Raw genomic sequence first — 14,140 nt, forward strand, 5'->3', positions numbered from 1 at the left:
CCTGTCCATGTGCGGCCCTGTCCGTGTGCGGCCCTGTCCGGGTGCCGTCCTGTCTGGGTACGGCCCTGTCCGTGTGCCCCTGTCCGTGTGCGGCCCTGTCCGTGTGCCGCCCTGTCTGGGTACGGCCCTGTCCGTGTGCCGCCCTGTCCGTGTGCGGCCCTGTCCGTGTACGGCCCTGTCTGGGTGCGGCCCTGTCCGTGTGCCGCCCTGTCCGTGTGCCCCTGTCCGTGTGCCGCCCTGTCCGTGTGCCCCTGTCCGTGTACGGCCCTGTCTGGGTGCGGCCCTGTCCGTGTGCCGCCTTGTCCGGGTGCCGCCCTGTCTGTGTGCCGTCCTGTCCGTGTGCGGCCCTGTCCGGGTGCCGCCCTGTCCGTGTGCCGCCCTGTCCGGGTGCGGCCCTGTCTGGGTGCGGCCCTGTCTGGGTGCGGCCCTGTCATGTGCGGTGTGCCCTATGTACCGTCCTGCAGCGTGTTGTGCTTCACCTGTGCCAGGCTGGGCTCTTACATCTTGACCCTGCGTCTTGTGACCGGGTTGGGTGGAGGGTGTGCCTGGACAGGTGCTAGGCCAGGTCCTCACCCTCCCCGACAGGTGCTGGTGTTGACGGCTGCACGCGGGGATGGTGCCTGTTACCTGCGCCATTCGCTTCATGGTCTTTTGCTCGCCCAGACACCGTAAGGTGTGAAGCGCAGAGGCGGTCCCCATCAGCTCTTTCCCCGGGCAGGTGAGAGTTGTGGAGGGCTACACCAGAGAGAGCAGCGGTGAACACGGCCGGCTGGCAGAGCAGGCGTGTTCTCGGCATGGTGTGTGTATACACAGGGGACCTTGCACAGCTGATGCAAATGGAACAGATGGTTAGTTTGTTCTGGGGCACAAATATCCTTTTTATGCTTTTTTATTATATTTTGACAATCTTTACATAGTTAATTAGGGTAAAAAGTTTCAAGGGCTACAGGAAAATGGGTAAGACTATTAGTTTCACATTGTTTCCTTCATGTATCTGAGGTCAAGGGGGATATGAAGAGAGAAGTCCCACCCAGTCTCCCACCCAGGTCCCGGATGGGGGCATGCTCAGAGGGTCTTGCTCAAGTGGTTTTGGTAGTTAAATGGTTATGAATTGCTGCCAGTCTCGCCACTCCAAGCACGATGAGGTCGCTGAAGAGTCCACTGGTTGACATAGTCCATCTTAGAGTCTCCATTTGCCCAGTTTTTCACTGCCAACATATGGCTGAGGTAGTTGACTGACTTGTTCTGACCTTTGTCTTTTCATGGTTAGGGATCTGAGTCCGGCAGTTTGATTGGGGAGGTCTCCAAAGAGACTTTATCTGAGGTGTTCCCAGACCAGATTCTTGTGTGTACTAGCAAGTACAGGGCCCGGCACAGTCCATCGTTGGGGCATAAATATGTTGAAATTCCTGTGCAGGAAGGGTCTGCAAAAAATTCATCAGAGATGTGTGTTACAGAAAAGCTGTGCACCCATTTCAAAATTCTTTCCCTTGGGCGAACGTATCTTTGATTTTCATTTTCTGGGGACTTTGTACAGTTGCTCTGTGTGTGTGTGAGAAGGTTCAGGAATAGAGTGGGTCTCGTGTTTCTTAGGATAAGCCGGGTGCTTGCCCCAGGATTCCTGGTGCAGAAGCCGTGCGAGCAGGTGACCCAGGTGGCCGGGCTCAAGTCAGCAGCGGCTTTGTGCTGAGCTGAGCTGGCTCCCTGTCAGGCAGCACAGGAAACTTGGTGCCTTTTGGTAATTATCTGAAGAAGGGCTTCAGAGGACACAGTGTTACTGTGGTGACTGGCATTATGTAACCCAAGAAAGAGTTATTTCAATCTTTTTCTGTTTAGGATCTTTTTTTAACTTTAGTGAAAGCTAAATAATGTACTTTCTTAGACCTGTACACTAATTGCACTTTGTTCTTTAGAGTCGAGATTTTCTCTGCAGAGAAAATTGAAGTTAGAAGCACGGCCTGGTGGAGACAGAGCCAACCCCGGGCTGGCCTCTCCTCTCCCTGTCCTTTCACCAAGGTAATCTTTGTTTTCCTGTTTTAAATCTGGGGAAATGTTGGGTGAGAGACCAGCCTAGACAATAGTGAGAGGAGTTAAAAATGTCTGGTTTGTAAATTGTTTACTATCGGTGGCCCAGATTTTTCTTTGTGTTGAATGTGTTACGTGCTCTGAATTCTCAGCCAGGTAATGCGTGTTGCGTTTGAGATGTGGAAGAGCAGTTCTGACGCGTTTTCCCGAGCGCCGTCCCTGCGCTGCAGCAGGCGGTCATTTCCAGCTCGTGAATTCCCGGGCTCAGGAGTCAAGTTAGGAGTTATTTTTAGGGATTGAGTATTTTTTGGTGGTCCTATAATTCCTTCTCTATCCTCATTAGCTGATACTTAAATCTTGATAAAGCTTTAAAGGAAGTGTGTGTGTGTGTGTGTGTGTGTGAGAGAGAGAGAGAGAGAGAGAGAGAGAGAGAGAGAGAGGAGACCAGTCCCTTCGCTATTGGAAAGCCAACGGGGTTCCACTTTGTGGCGGTTCAGTGTTAGTAGTCACAGTCATCTTGGGGAGTCCTATGCGTCTGATCTTGATTCTCCGTGGATGCCTGCTTCTGAGTTAACAGCCGCCTCGAGCTCCTGAGACCTTCTGTGCGCCGTCTACCTGCTGTGATGTGCTCCTGACCTGGCCTTGTTCTGCTCTGGGCCTGTAGTGCCCTGTAGTCTCCCACCCAGCTGGTTCCGTAGCAGGGACATAAAGGAGCCCTCCCCCACACACAGAGGCCCTGAAGGAGCCCTCCCCCACAGCGGCTCTTTGTTTTCAGAGTCTTAAGGCAGATGCTGTCCCTGCTTCATGCTTCTTCCCCCAGGTTGGGCACTGGAGACTTAAAAAGCGAACCAAAACTTTGGGTTCTCCAGCTGGAGACTCTTGTTTTTGTTGGTCAAAATGGAAGGTATGCTGAATGTCAGATGTGTGCTGTAAGGTAAAATAAGTGAATTTCAGCTCTGGGCCTGACCATTAACAGGCTCGCTTGCTAGCCGCACAGGCCCCAGTGCAGAGCTGCTTCAGCTGTGCCTGTTCCACGGAGGCCCAGCCGCGCTGCTTCTGGGTTGAGAGCGCCAGCCTTCAGAATGGGGGTGCTGGCTAAGGCTGGCTGCTCCTCTGGCCATGTGGCTTGCCGCTGGTGTGCTTGGGAAGGCGCTGGGTCGGCTCGGGGCCCGGGGCCCTGCCCCGCGTGGGAGGCCTGAGTGGAGCTGCCTGCCTCACGTCCACCCATGGCTCCGTTCTCCAGAGCTGGCCATGGGCACCTGGGCCTGAACCACTCACCTTCCCCGTTCTCTGTCACTCTCTCGCTGAGTGAACACACACAGATGACTGTTGTAAAAGAGATCCTAAATCTATATTCGTGTCTTAGGAAACAAAGTGCCAGCATGGAAGAATGAACGTTAAACGTGTTTGTGAACGAGGTCATTTAGTGTTTTAATTGCTTTTGTTGACATAAAGGATGGTATGGTTTTAAAAATCCTGTTATTTCCTGTCGTGAGGATCCGTGCTGATGCTAATGGTGTTTTTAAAGATTGCATCTCATCACAGGATATAGTCATGGCATCTGAGATAATGGTAAATTCTTTCTGCTGTTTGTGTCGTTTGCTCTGCATTAGCTAGGATTTCGGGCAGAATGTTGCAGAATTGGTGCTGGTCTTCTCCCTGCGTCGCTGCTTTGTGTCTCAGGCGTTACTGCTGAAAAGTCCTCGCATGCTCTTGTGGGATGGAATAATAAAAGCCCCATGCTTTCCCACCTTTTAATTTACGAGTGTCATGGATTTTGTGTTCATATAAGATGACCTGAAACATTCCCACATTTCTAAAATAAGCTCTTTTTGCCTATGAAGTATTATTGTAAGTCCTTGATGGATTGAATTACGTTTTGCTTACATGAGTTTAGATTTGTATTTATAAGTGAAGTTGGTCCATAGCTGGTTTTTGCTGATTTTCTGTTGGTGTTAAGGCTAGGCTGATTCTTTTTCTTTTTTTTTTAAACATTTCTTTCTTTCTTTATTGCAAAGGCACATATACATAGAGGAGGCGAGACAGAGAGGAAGATCTTCCATCCGCTGATTCACTCCCCAAGTGACTGCAGGGACCGGTACTGTGCTGATCCAAAGCCAGGAGCCAGGAACCCCCTCCAGGTCTCCCACGTGGGTGCGGGGTCCCAAGGCTTTGGGCCGTCCTCAACTGCTTTCCCAAGCCATAAGTAGGAAGCTGGATGGGAAATGGAGCTGCCGGGATTAGAACCGGTGCCCATAGGGGATCCTGGTGCATTCAAGGCAAGGACTTTAGCCACTAGGCCACCACGCCGGGCCCTAGGCTGATTCTATAGGTGAATTTGGCAGTCCCCAGTTTTTTCTCTGTGTGATAGTTTGAGTGGAACTTCAGGGTGCACCTGTAAACCACGGTGGCTTGCTGGTCCTTTTATAGTTCTTTCATAGTTCTTTGCTCATCTTTCCCTTCGGCAGTCTTAGATTTTTTTGTTTTGGTTTGTTTTCTTTGTCTTGGGTCAATGTTAGAATTTGTGGTTTTGTATTTGATCCAGTTGCCAATTTGTTGCTAAGAAATTGCATGAAATTTTTTGGTAATTATTATAAGATTTTTTTTTTTTTTTGCTAGGCAGAGAGACAGATTTTCAAGGGAGAGAGAACTCTTCCACTTGCCAGAGTTCACTGCTCAGATCCTGCACCTGCTGGGGCTGGTCTAGGGTAGCCTAGGACTCTGGAACCCAGGCTGCCTCCGCTGAGGCAGCAGGGCCCTGGGTCCCCTGGGAACCGGAAGTGGGCATCCCTCGCCCGGGCGTAGAGTCGCAGCCGCCCAGCCTGCGTCCACCTGCTCGTTATTTTCCCCCGTGACTGTGGACTTGCGGTTTTCTCATTGATGCTGTTGAATAAGTAAAATACTAATTTTTTTCTCTCCCAGTCTGTTCATCACAGATTCTAGTAGTGTATCTTTGTTCATGGCAGCTGAAAAGTTTAATAAGGTGCCTGTAACAACAGCAGATCCAGGCATGAGCTGCCTCAGGTGCCGAGTTGGATGACAGGTGAACAGCCCCAAGCCCCCTGGCGCTGGCCTGCTGCCTTGTCCTGTTGGCATCGTACTGATGATGGACACGCTTCCGGGGTGCTTGTGTGTGTGTCAGCCCTGAGAAACAAGCCCTTTAGGGCACAGGACTTGGTGTTCCCACTTTATGGACAAGTAAATGAAGGTTTGGAGAGTGCTGCAAGGTCCGCAATGCTCGGGCCTGGGTAGGAGTCTGAGATGTGGAGGTGCCGTAGGTGCCACTGCTCCACCTCCCCAAAGGGCCTCATGGAGGACCGAGTCTGAGAGGAGCTTGATGGGAGCTTGGAGTTGAAAGCCTAAAGAGGGCCCGGTGCCATGGCCTAGCGGCTAAAGTCCTCACCTTGAACACGCCGGGATCCCATATGGGCGCCGCTTCTAACCCTGGCAGCTCCACTTCCCATCCAGCTCTCTGCTTGTGGCCTGGGAAAGCAGTCGAGGACGGCCCAAAGCCTAGGGACCCTGCACCCGTGTGGAGACCTGGAAGAGGTTCCTGGTTCCTGGCTTTGGATCGGCACAGCACCGGCCGTGGTCACTTGTGGAGTGAATCATCGGACGGAAGATCTTCCTCTCTGTCTCTCCTCCTCTTAAAAAAAAAAAAAAAGAAAGCCTGAAGAAAGATTGTGGCCAGGCAGCAGCCCCGGCGCCCCGTCGCGTGAATGTCAAGGGAAGTTCGCAGGCAGCAGTTTGAGCTCAAGCAGAACGAAGTAGGCTTGGGTCGGCCACCCAAGAAGCAAGATGGTCTCATGACCAAAGATGAGCTCCTGACCACCAGGAATGTCGGGTTGTATGGCCGGTCTCCAGGGCAGGAAGTCCTGGGAGGAGGTATGCGTAGGCACACGCACACGGGAGCTGGGTGTGTATGCCGGCTGGGCTGTCACGTGGAGTTAACAGCACCAGGAGGCTTGGGGCTCGGTGTCTGCTGTGCGGTGCACAGGCTGTTCAGCACGGTGCAGTGCCCTGGCAGAGGGCTGAGCCTGTCCCTGCCCGTGGGCCCCTGGGCCCTGGCTGTTCTCCGTCCAGCTTACACCCCTGGGGGCCTCCCACCTGTCCTCCGCCCGGCCTGTGGGAGCCCCCTGGCTGTTCTCTGCCCGGCTTATGCCCACTCAGGCCTCCCAGCTGACCTCCGCCCAGCCTGCGGGAACCCCTTGATTGTTCCACACTTGGCACTGTCTTTCCGGGCGTTGCCGTGCCTGTGCAGGTGGGTGGGCACCTGTGTGTTGCTGCTGTTCTCTGGCGGGCCCACCTGGCAGGGGCATCGTCCACTTGGCTGTGACGTGTGCTGCAGGCCTTGTTCCACGTGCTGTGCCACCACCCTTCCTGGGAGAGGTGCTGCTGGGAGCCGCTCACGGCTGAGCTGGCCCCAGCTCTCCCTGTTTAGCACCTGAGGAAATGGGTTACTTGCCTCAGCACGATTATCCTACACTATCTCTCCCTCTTTTTTTTTTTTTTCTTCTCTATTTTTAAAACTTGAAGGTATAGAGATGGAGGAAGGGACAGCTCTTCCATCTACTGGTTTACTTCGCAGCGGGTCACAGTGGCCAGGACTGAGCCCGATGAAAGCCAGGAGCCAGGAGCTTCGTCTGAATTTCAGCCTGTGGGTGCAGGGCCCAAAGCTTTGGGCTGTTTTCTGCTGCAGTCCCAGCCCTTAGCAGGGGGCTGAATTGGAAGTGGAACGGCCAGAACTTGAACCTGTGCCCACATGGGACTGCAGTGCTGCGCAGGAGGAGCAGCTCGCTATGCCACCACTCCGGGCCCTAAGGCAGCTTTTCTTTCCCTTGTCTTCTTTCTCCCCCTTCTTTTTTGGGGAGATAATATAGTTCATGTGATGCAAGCTGTCTCACTAGTGCGGCATTACTTCTCATGTATATTAAGAAAAAGTCAAGAACAAGTGAGTGTAGATATTGTAGTATGTGTCTCCAAGAGAAAGTGAGCTGAAGCTGAGTGGCACAAGTACTGGCAGATGCTTTCACGTGGTGCCCAGGGGCAGTGTGTTCTGGGGAAAATTTAAGGGAAGGTGCGCCTGTGCACTGATGACGGCCAGCAAGGAGGGTGCCCAGGGAGCCTGCCCCGGGCCTCTCCTGCCGCACCGCTGTGCCTGTGCTGGCCCTGGACCCCTGACGTGGGGCAGTTGGCAGGTACTCCCTGTGGAAGCCCTTTCCCCACGCACCCTGTTAGTGAGAGTGGGCTGCTTCAGTCCTGCGTGTGCCTTAGTGGTCCACGGGAAATGACCGCTCTCCTGGCCCGTCTGCTGGCTCTGCCCCCGTCACAGTCGGCTTCGGAAGCTGCTGAGTGCGCGGGCTGTTGGATGGGAGGTGGTGTGAGTGATGTCCTGAGTGTCTGCAGGCCAGCAGCTCTGGATCAGTGCTGTCGTCCTCCGCGCGGGAACGACCTGGGTTCCAGTCCCAGGAGTGTGGCTCCGTCGGGTGCAGTGGGCGGGTTTTAGTGCCAGCACGTTGGATTACGTCAGTCTCGCTCACGTCAGAGCCTGTTGACTGTCTTAAGTCCTCTGGTGACTGCTTCGTTTCATGTCTTGGGGATGTAGTTTTTGTTTGTGTGTTCCTTTGTTCCATCTGTCGCCTTGTCCCCCAAGGTCCTTCGCCCCGGATGCAGAAGGAGCCCTCCCTCCCATCATGGTGTTTCCCAGGCATTGTGCCGGCCTGCCAGGCCTCCGTGCGGTGACCGGTGACCACAGGACAGCACTGACGGGACTCTGGCTGCACACTGGCCGGGCTCCAGAGGGCGCTGCAGGACATCCCGGCTGGGTGTGGCAGAGCTGAGAAGTGTGTGTGGGGGGGTCAGGGAGTGACAGTGGCAGTGGTCAGCATCTGGCTAGGGGAGCTGCTCGGTGTAGGAGGAGGACGTGCCGGTCACTGCCGCCCGGTGCTGAGTCCAGGCAGCCGCTGGTGTCCAGCAGTGTTCCTCTGGGTGGCGATCGTGGCCTGGGCACCTGCTCTCATGGCCTTGTGCCCCAGGAGCCAGAAGGTTTGTGTCAGTAAAGTGGGAGGTGTTTGGCTTGGGAATGGAAAGGCTGGTGACATTCTGGGTGGGAATGCTGCCTCTCCCACCATCGGGTGTGGCTGTGACAGTGAGCGTGCTGGGGAAGGGATGCCGCCAGGAGCGAGGCCTCGGTGCCGTCCTGTGGCCGCCACGTGCTCCGCAACAAGGGATCATGGTGAGTCATGGTATTCTGGCAGCAAACCTAAATGAAGAAAACAATTTCTGTATAACACCCAGGCAGGAAAAACTGGAAATGGAGTTTCTTAGGCCATATCTTTCAGTGGAGGCTGTGCAACCAAGCCAGTGACAGCCTGATTCAAAAGGGTAAGACATATTTGGGCAGACAGCTTATACTTGTTTTCTTTTAAAATATTTATTTCATAGGCAGCATGATGAGGGAGAGAGAAGTGAGAGTGAAGGAAGCACCAAGCTCTTTTGAAGGCTGGTTGACTTTCCAGGTGGCCACGATGGCCAGGGCTGGGCCAGGACGCTGGGGCTCCATCCAGGGGCCCAAGTGCCTGGCTGCACTGTTACCTTCGGAGGCGAATTAGCAGGGAGCTGGACCGAACTGGCCCTGCGCTGTGGGGTGGGCATCATGTGGGTATGGCAGCTACCCGGTGGGCTGCATGGCCATCCCTGGGCTGCAGTGTCATCCGTGGGCCACAGGACCAGCCCTGAACCACAGGGGTGCATGCTCTGTGGTCAGGATGGACTGCAGGGGTGCATGTTCGTGGTCAGGATGGACTGCAGGGGTGCATGCTCTGTGGTCAGGATGGACTGCAGGGGTGCATGTTCATGGTCAGGATGGACTGCAGGGGTGCACGCTCTGTGGTCAGGATGGGCCGCAGGGGTGCATGCTCTGTGGTCAGGATGGGCTGCAGGGGTGCATGCTCTGTGGTCAGGATGGACTGCAGGGGTGCATGTTCGTGGTCAGGATGGACTGCAGGGGTGCATGCTCTGTGGTCAGGATGGACTGCAGGGGTGCATGCTCTGTGGTCAGGATGGGCCGCAGGGGTGCATGCTCTGTGGTCAGGATGGACTGCAGGGGTGCATGTTCGTAGTCAGGATGGGCTGCAGGGGTGCATGCTCTGTGGTCAGGATGGGCCGCAGGGGTGCACGCTCTGTGGTCAGGATGGACTGCAGGGGTGCATGCTCTGTGGTCAGGATGGACTGCAGGGGTGCATGTTCGTAGTCAGGATGGACTGCAGGGGTGCATGCTCTGTGGTCAGGATGGACTGCAGGGGTGCATGCTCTGTGGTCAGGATGGGCCGCAGGGGTGCATGCTCTGTGGTCAGGATGGACTGCAGGGGTGCATGTTCGTGGTCAGGATGGGCCGCAGGGGTGCATGCTCTGGATGACTCACCTGCTGTCCTACTTAAGTTGCTGCCCAGCTGACTGCTACAACACACCCATGGACAGTTGATGGCTCATGACGTGCTGTGGGAGCTGCCAGAGGCTGGTTCTCCTGTGTGCTGGATACCCTGTAGGTAGCAGGTCTGGATGTCTCTCAAGGGGAAGGCAGCGAGCTGGAGCTCCCCCACAGTGCTTTCTGCCAGGCTGTCCCCTGTGGGTACCCTCAAGGAGACATAGGCCACCTTGGCCCTGACTTGGCAGCTGGCCTGCCTGGTGGCTTACCTGGGCTGCCAGCTCTGGCCTTCTGGTGGGGAAGCCCATAGTTTTTGATGGATCTTTGTTGATTAGCGTCATCTGAAGGTTTGGCACAGTGAGCCTGCACCCCAGAATGCTCGGAGAGCTCAGGGTTTGCCGTCACTCAGCAGGTCACACACTGTCTCCTGTTGGCATCCCTGTGTCTGCCCTTCCCTCTCCCCTAGCCAGGTGGAGACGCAGCAGCCTTGATGGGCTCCCGGGCCAGGCTGGTTGAGTCCCATTTCCTCAGTGGACAGTGTCCCTACCCCGTCCCTGTGTGTGCTTGGGAAATGCACGGGGCCCTGTGGGACAAGTGCTGGGCTGTAGCAGCCGGAGGCCCCCGGGGCGAGCCTGCTGGTCGCTGTGGCTGGTGTGGGAGTACAGCCTTCTTTGATTTAATCTCTGTGCTCACCTCCCCAGGAGGCTGTGTTGGGCCCCTGGCCTTGGTGGGCTGAGTGGGCCCACCAAGCTCTGCACGCTTGCAGGGCTGTGCTGGTCCAGCTGTTCTCCTCTGCACGCTTGCAGGGCTGTGCTGGGCCAGATGCTCCTCTCTGCACGCTTGCAGGGCTGTGCTGGTCCAGCTGTTCTCCTCTGCACGCTTGCAGGGCTGTGCTGGTCCTGTGCTCTCCTACATTCTCCTCACCCCTGCACCGGGCAGAGGTCCCTGCAGGGTGGGCCTGACTGCTGGGTTGTGGCTGTACTCTGGCTCCCTACCTGTTTCTAGGCCCCTTTCCTTGGGGCACCCCCGCCCACCCCACAGCACTGCCTCTGCACGCCTGTCATGGTTGTGCCCTGGCTGTTCTCACTTCCTTTCCCGGCGTGAAATCCAAGGTTGCCCTTCGTCCAGCTTTGTGTGTCCTGAGCACATGACACCTGGTTCCAAACATGAGTCGTCACACTGTTATGAGCAGTCCAAAGGAGTGTCAGCACGTGCCAGGGCAGAGGGAGAAGCAGAAGCAGCTGGGTCATGCACGCTGTGCCCCGGGTGGGCTGGGCCCTCTAGCCCCGTGGAGGTGGAGGTGCTCAGGCGGTGGCTGAGGGTCAGCCCTGGCTCTTCCTGTTGTGTGTGAGGTGGTTTTAGGGACAGGCGTCCATGGAGCCCTGTGAGTGAGCTCAGAGACTCCGACAAGGCATCTGAGGTGCACATAGCAGGGCTCTTTTTTCTTTTTTAAAGATTTGTTTATTTTTATTGGAAAGTCAGATATACAAAGAGGAAGAGAGACAAAGAGGAAGATCTGTCCATTGATTCATTCCCCAAGTGGCTGCAATGGAGGGAGCTACGCTGATGTAAAGCCAGGAGCCTGGAACCTATTCCAGGTCTCCCATGCGGGTGCCAGGTCCCAAGGCTTTGGGCCGTCCTCGACTGTTTTCCCAGGCGACAGGCAGGCAGCTGGATGGGAAGTGGAACTGCCGGGATTAGAACTAGTGCCCCTTATGGGATCCTAGCACATTCAGGGTGAGGGCTTTAGCTGCTAGGCTACTGCATTTGACACTTTTTAAACAATTTGTTTTGTTTATTGAAAAGGCAGAGTTTTAAAGACAGGGAGAGAGAGAGATTTCTCTTGCATCTGTCGCCTACTCTCCACGTGGCTGCAGTGACTGCCACTGGCAGAAGGGGTCGAGCACAGGAGTCTGGGACTCCACGGAGGGCAGGGGCATGAGCGCTTGGGCCTTCGGTCCCGGTCTTCCCAGCCTGTTAGTGAGGAGCTGGATTGGAAGCAGAGCGGTGGGATGTAGGATGCGGGAGAGTAGGGAGTGGCCAAGCCACCCGCATGTCAGCATGACCAGGCGACTTCTCCCACTGCGTCCGGCACGAGGCAGGAGGGCTTGGTGGGCCAGCAGGCTGTCCCTGCCGTGGTGCTCACAGGAGGCCACCTGCCTCGGGGCGACTCCTTGCTCCTGGCTTCCTGTGAGTCTGGCATGTTCCCTGTGAATGAGGGTCTTTGCCATCTTGGAAACATTTTTGTTGAGTTTCACTTCGTCTCCGAGTGGGATGTATGCTTGATGGCTCTGTGTTGCTAGCTGTGTATAAAAGGCAGCTTGCTCCAAGGCAGCAGACAGTGAGACAGCTTCTATTCCATTGCTGAATTTTACCTTTTATTTGCACCCGTTGTGTGCAATTATTTAATACATGGCATTTGTAGCACTTCACCTTTTTTAAAGGTTCATTTGTTTGAAAGAGTTATAGGATGTGAGAGAGAGATTGTCTGCTACTGCACTGCCCAGTGCTGCAATGGCCAGGGCGGGACAAGGCCAAACCTCGGAACCAGGAACTTCTTGTGGGGCTCCCACACGGTGGCAGGGGCCCAGGGGCTTGGGCCGGCTTCTGCTGCTCTCCCAGGAGCATTAGCAGGGAGCTGGATGGGAAGTGGAGCAGCTGGGACTCAAGCCATTCCCACTGGGGATATTGGCACCATGTAGGCCCCACGCAGCCTTGCCTATTATGCCATGCTGCTGGCCTCTGGTCTGTGATAATGCCAAGATGATAGATCAGTCATGAACAACCCTGGGCAAGGGAGTTACATTGAAAAGGCAAGCATGAAATGAGGACCAATAAGTTCAATCTTGGTTTTCAGTAAGGAGTTAGCTGGGAGAGATAGGTTAGACCAGGTGTCTCAGGGTTGATGGGAAACTGGGAATCTTTTACTAGGTCTCATATAAACAGAATGGCCACAAGGTGGCAGCAAATCTCACCAGCACAAACTTAAAAAAGCTTTCTGTACGTGTGTACTTGAAAGGCAGAGTTGACAGAAAGGGAGGGAGGGAGAGCAAGAGGGAGACGGAGGGAAGAAATAGGGAGGGGGTAGGGGAGGGAGCTCTCCCAGTCACGCTCCAAATGGCCGCAGCAACCAGCTCTGGGCGCTGACTCCTTCCAGGGTCTCCTCACAGGTGGCAGGGCCCAACCGCTTGGGTTGTCTTCTGCTGCTTTCCCAGGCCAGAGGCGGAGCGACACGGACTCATGTGGGACGCTAGCACCCATAGGGGTGGCTTCACTGTGCTGTTGGCCCCTGCAATGCATGTTTGTTTAAGAAGTTAGACAAGAGAAACAAGATGGTGGAATAGGCTAAGACATATTTAAACAGATGGAAATTTATTATTCAGGGTGGAGCAGAAAGGCACGATACCGGGAAATAGGAGAAGACAGGCTGTCAGGACACCCAGAGACTTGTGGGCCTGGGGAAGCAGCAGAGACAAGAGCGTGGTGTCACAGTGACCAGATGCCCCAGCAGTGGCTGGTGATCGGAGCTCCTCCAGTGGCCAGGAGCTCAGGAGGTGAGCCCAGGAGGTGAGCCCAGGAGGTGAGCTCAGGAGGTGAGCTCAGGAGGTGAGCCCAGGAGGTGAGCCCAGGAGGGGAGCCCAGGAGGGGAGCTCAGGAGGTGAGCCCAGGAGGGGAGCTCAGGAGGTGAGCCCAGGAGGTGAGCCCAGGAGGTGAGCTCAGGAGGTGAGCCCAGGAGGTGAGCCCAGGAGGGGAGCTCAGGAGGTGAGCTCAGGAGGGGAGCTCAGGAGGTGAGCCCAGGAGGGGAGCTCAGGAGGTGAGCCCAGGAGGTGAGCCCAGGAGGTGAGCTCAGGAGGGGAGCTCAGGAGGTGAGCCCAGGAGGTGAGCCCAGGCATCCAACTGCCTGTCCTGCTGATCTGCCTGATCTGCCCGTGAACAGAAGCACAGTGGCAGAACCCAAGCAGGCAGGTGCAGGCAGAGGGAATAGTCCATGGCTCAGACCCCCACTGGTGCCACATGGGGTGCCATTTTGTGTGCCAAGGAAAAGGCTGTAGGGTTGGAAGGGCAAAGCGAGCTCTGTGTGCACAGGCCAGGAGTGAGCTCATTTCTGGTTCGATGTAGTTCTCTGGTCCTCCAGGGAAAGCAGCACCGACTTAATAGCTTATGGGTTCCGCTCAGAAAAGGTCCAGGTGGCACCCAGACCTTACAGGAAGCCAGCTCAGATCAGACTCCAGTTCATTTATTTATTTATTTATTGTTAAGATTTATTTTATTTTTGTTGCAAAGGCAGGTATCCAGAGAGGAGAAGAGACAGAGAGAAAGATCTTTCATCCACTGATTCACTCCCTGAGTGACTGCAGGGACCGGTACTGCGCTGATCCGAAGCCAGGAGCCAGGAACCTCCTCCAGGTCTCCCATGCAGGTGCAGGTCCCAAGGCGTTGGGCCATCCTTGGCTGGTTTCCCAGGCCACAAGCAGGGAGCTGGATAGGAAGTGGAGCTGCCAAGATTAGAACCAGCGCCCAAATGGGTTCCTGGCACCTGCAAGGCTGCTAGGCCACCACGCCGGGCCCAGGCACAATTTTATATGAGGAGGAAGAGGCTGTGGGGCTGGAGAAGCTGGTGAGCTGCACAGGGCCTGAGCTGGGAGAGAAGTCACTCCTCGCTAAATGCATTGCATCGCTCTTACAAGG

The 14,140-nt window shown here is 55.3% G+C and overlaps 1 protein-coding gene across 1 annotated transcript in view; it reads left to right on the forward strand.

Moving 5' to 3' along the window:
• The first annotated feature begins 1,919 nt into the window (after positions 1–1,919).
• Positions 1,920–14,140, forward strand: part of RGL1 (ral guanine nucleotide dissociation stimulator like 1) — a 138,399-nt gene continuing 126,178 nt past the window's right edge. The window contains exon 1 of the mRNA XM_040985360.1: positions 1,920–2,016. The gene's annotated coding sequence lies outside the window, so the exon portion shown is untranslated. The remainder of the gene's footprint in view (positions 2,017–14,140) is intronic.

The sequence above is a fragment of the Ochotona curzoniae genome, unplaced genomic scaffold (genome assembly GCF_017591425.1).
Source record: "Ochotona curzoniae isolate NIBS_2020 unplaced genomic scaffold, NIBS_Ocur_1.0 contig_430, whole genome shotgun sequence".
NCBI lineage: Eukaryota > Metazoa > Chordata > Mammalia > Lagomorpha > Ochotonidae > Ochotona > Ochotona curzoniae.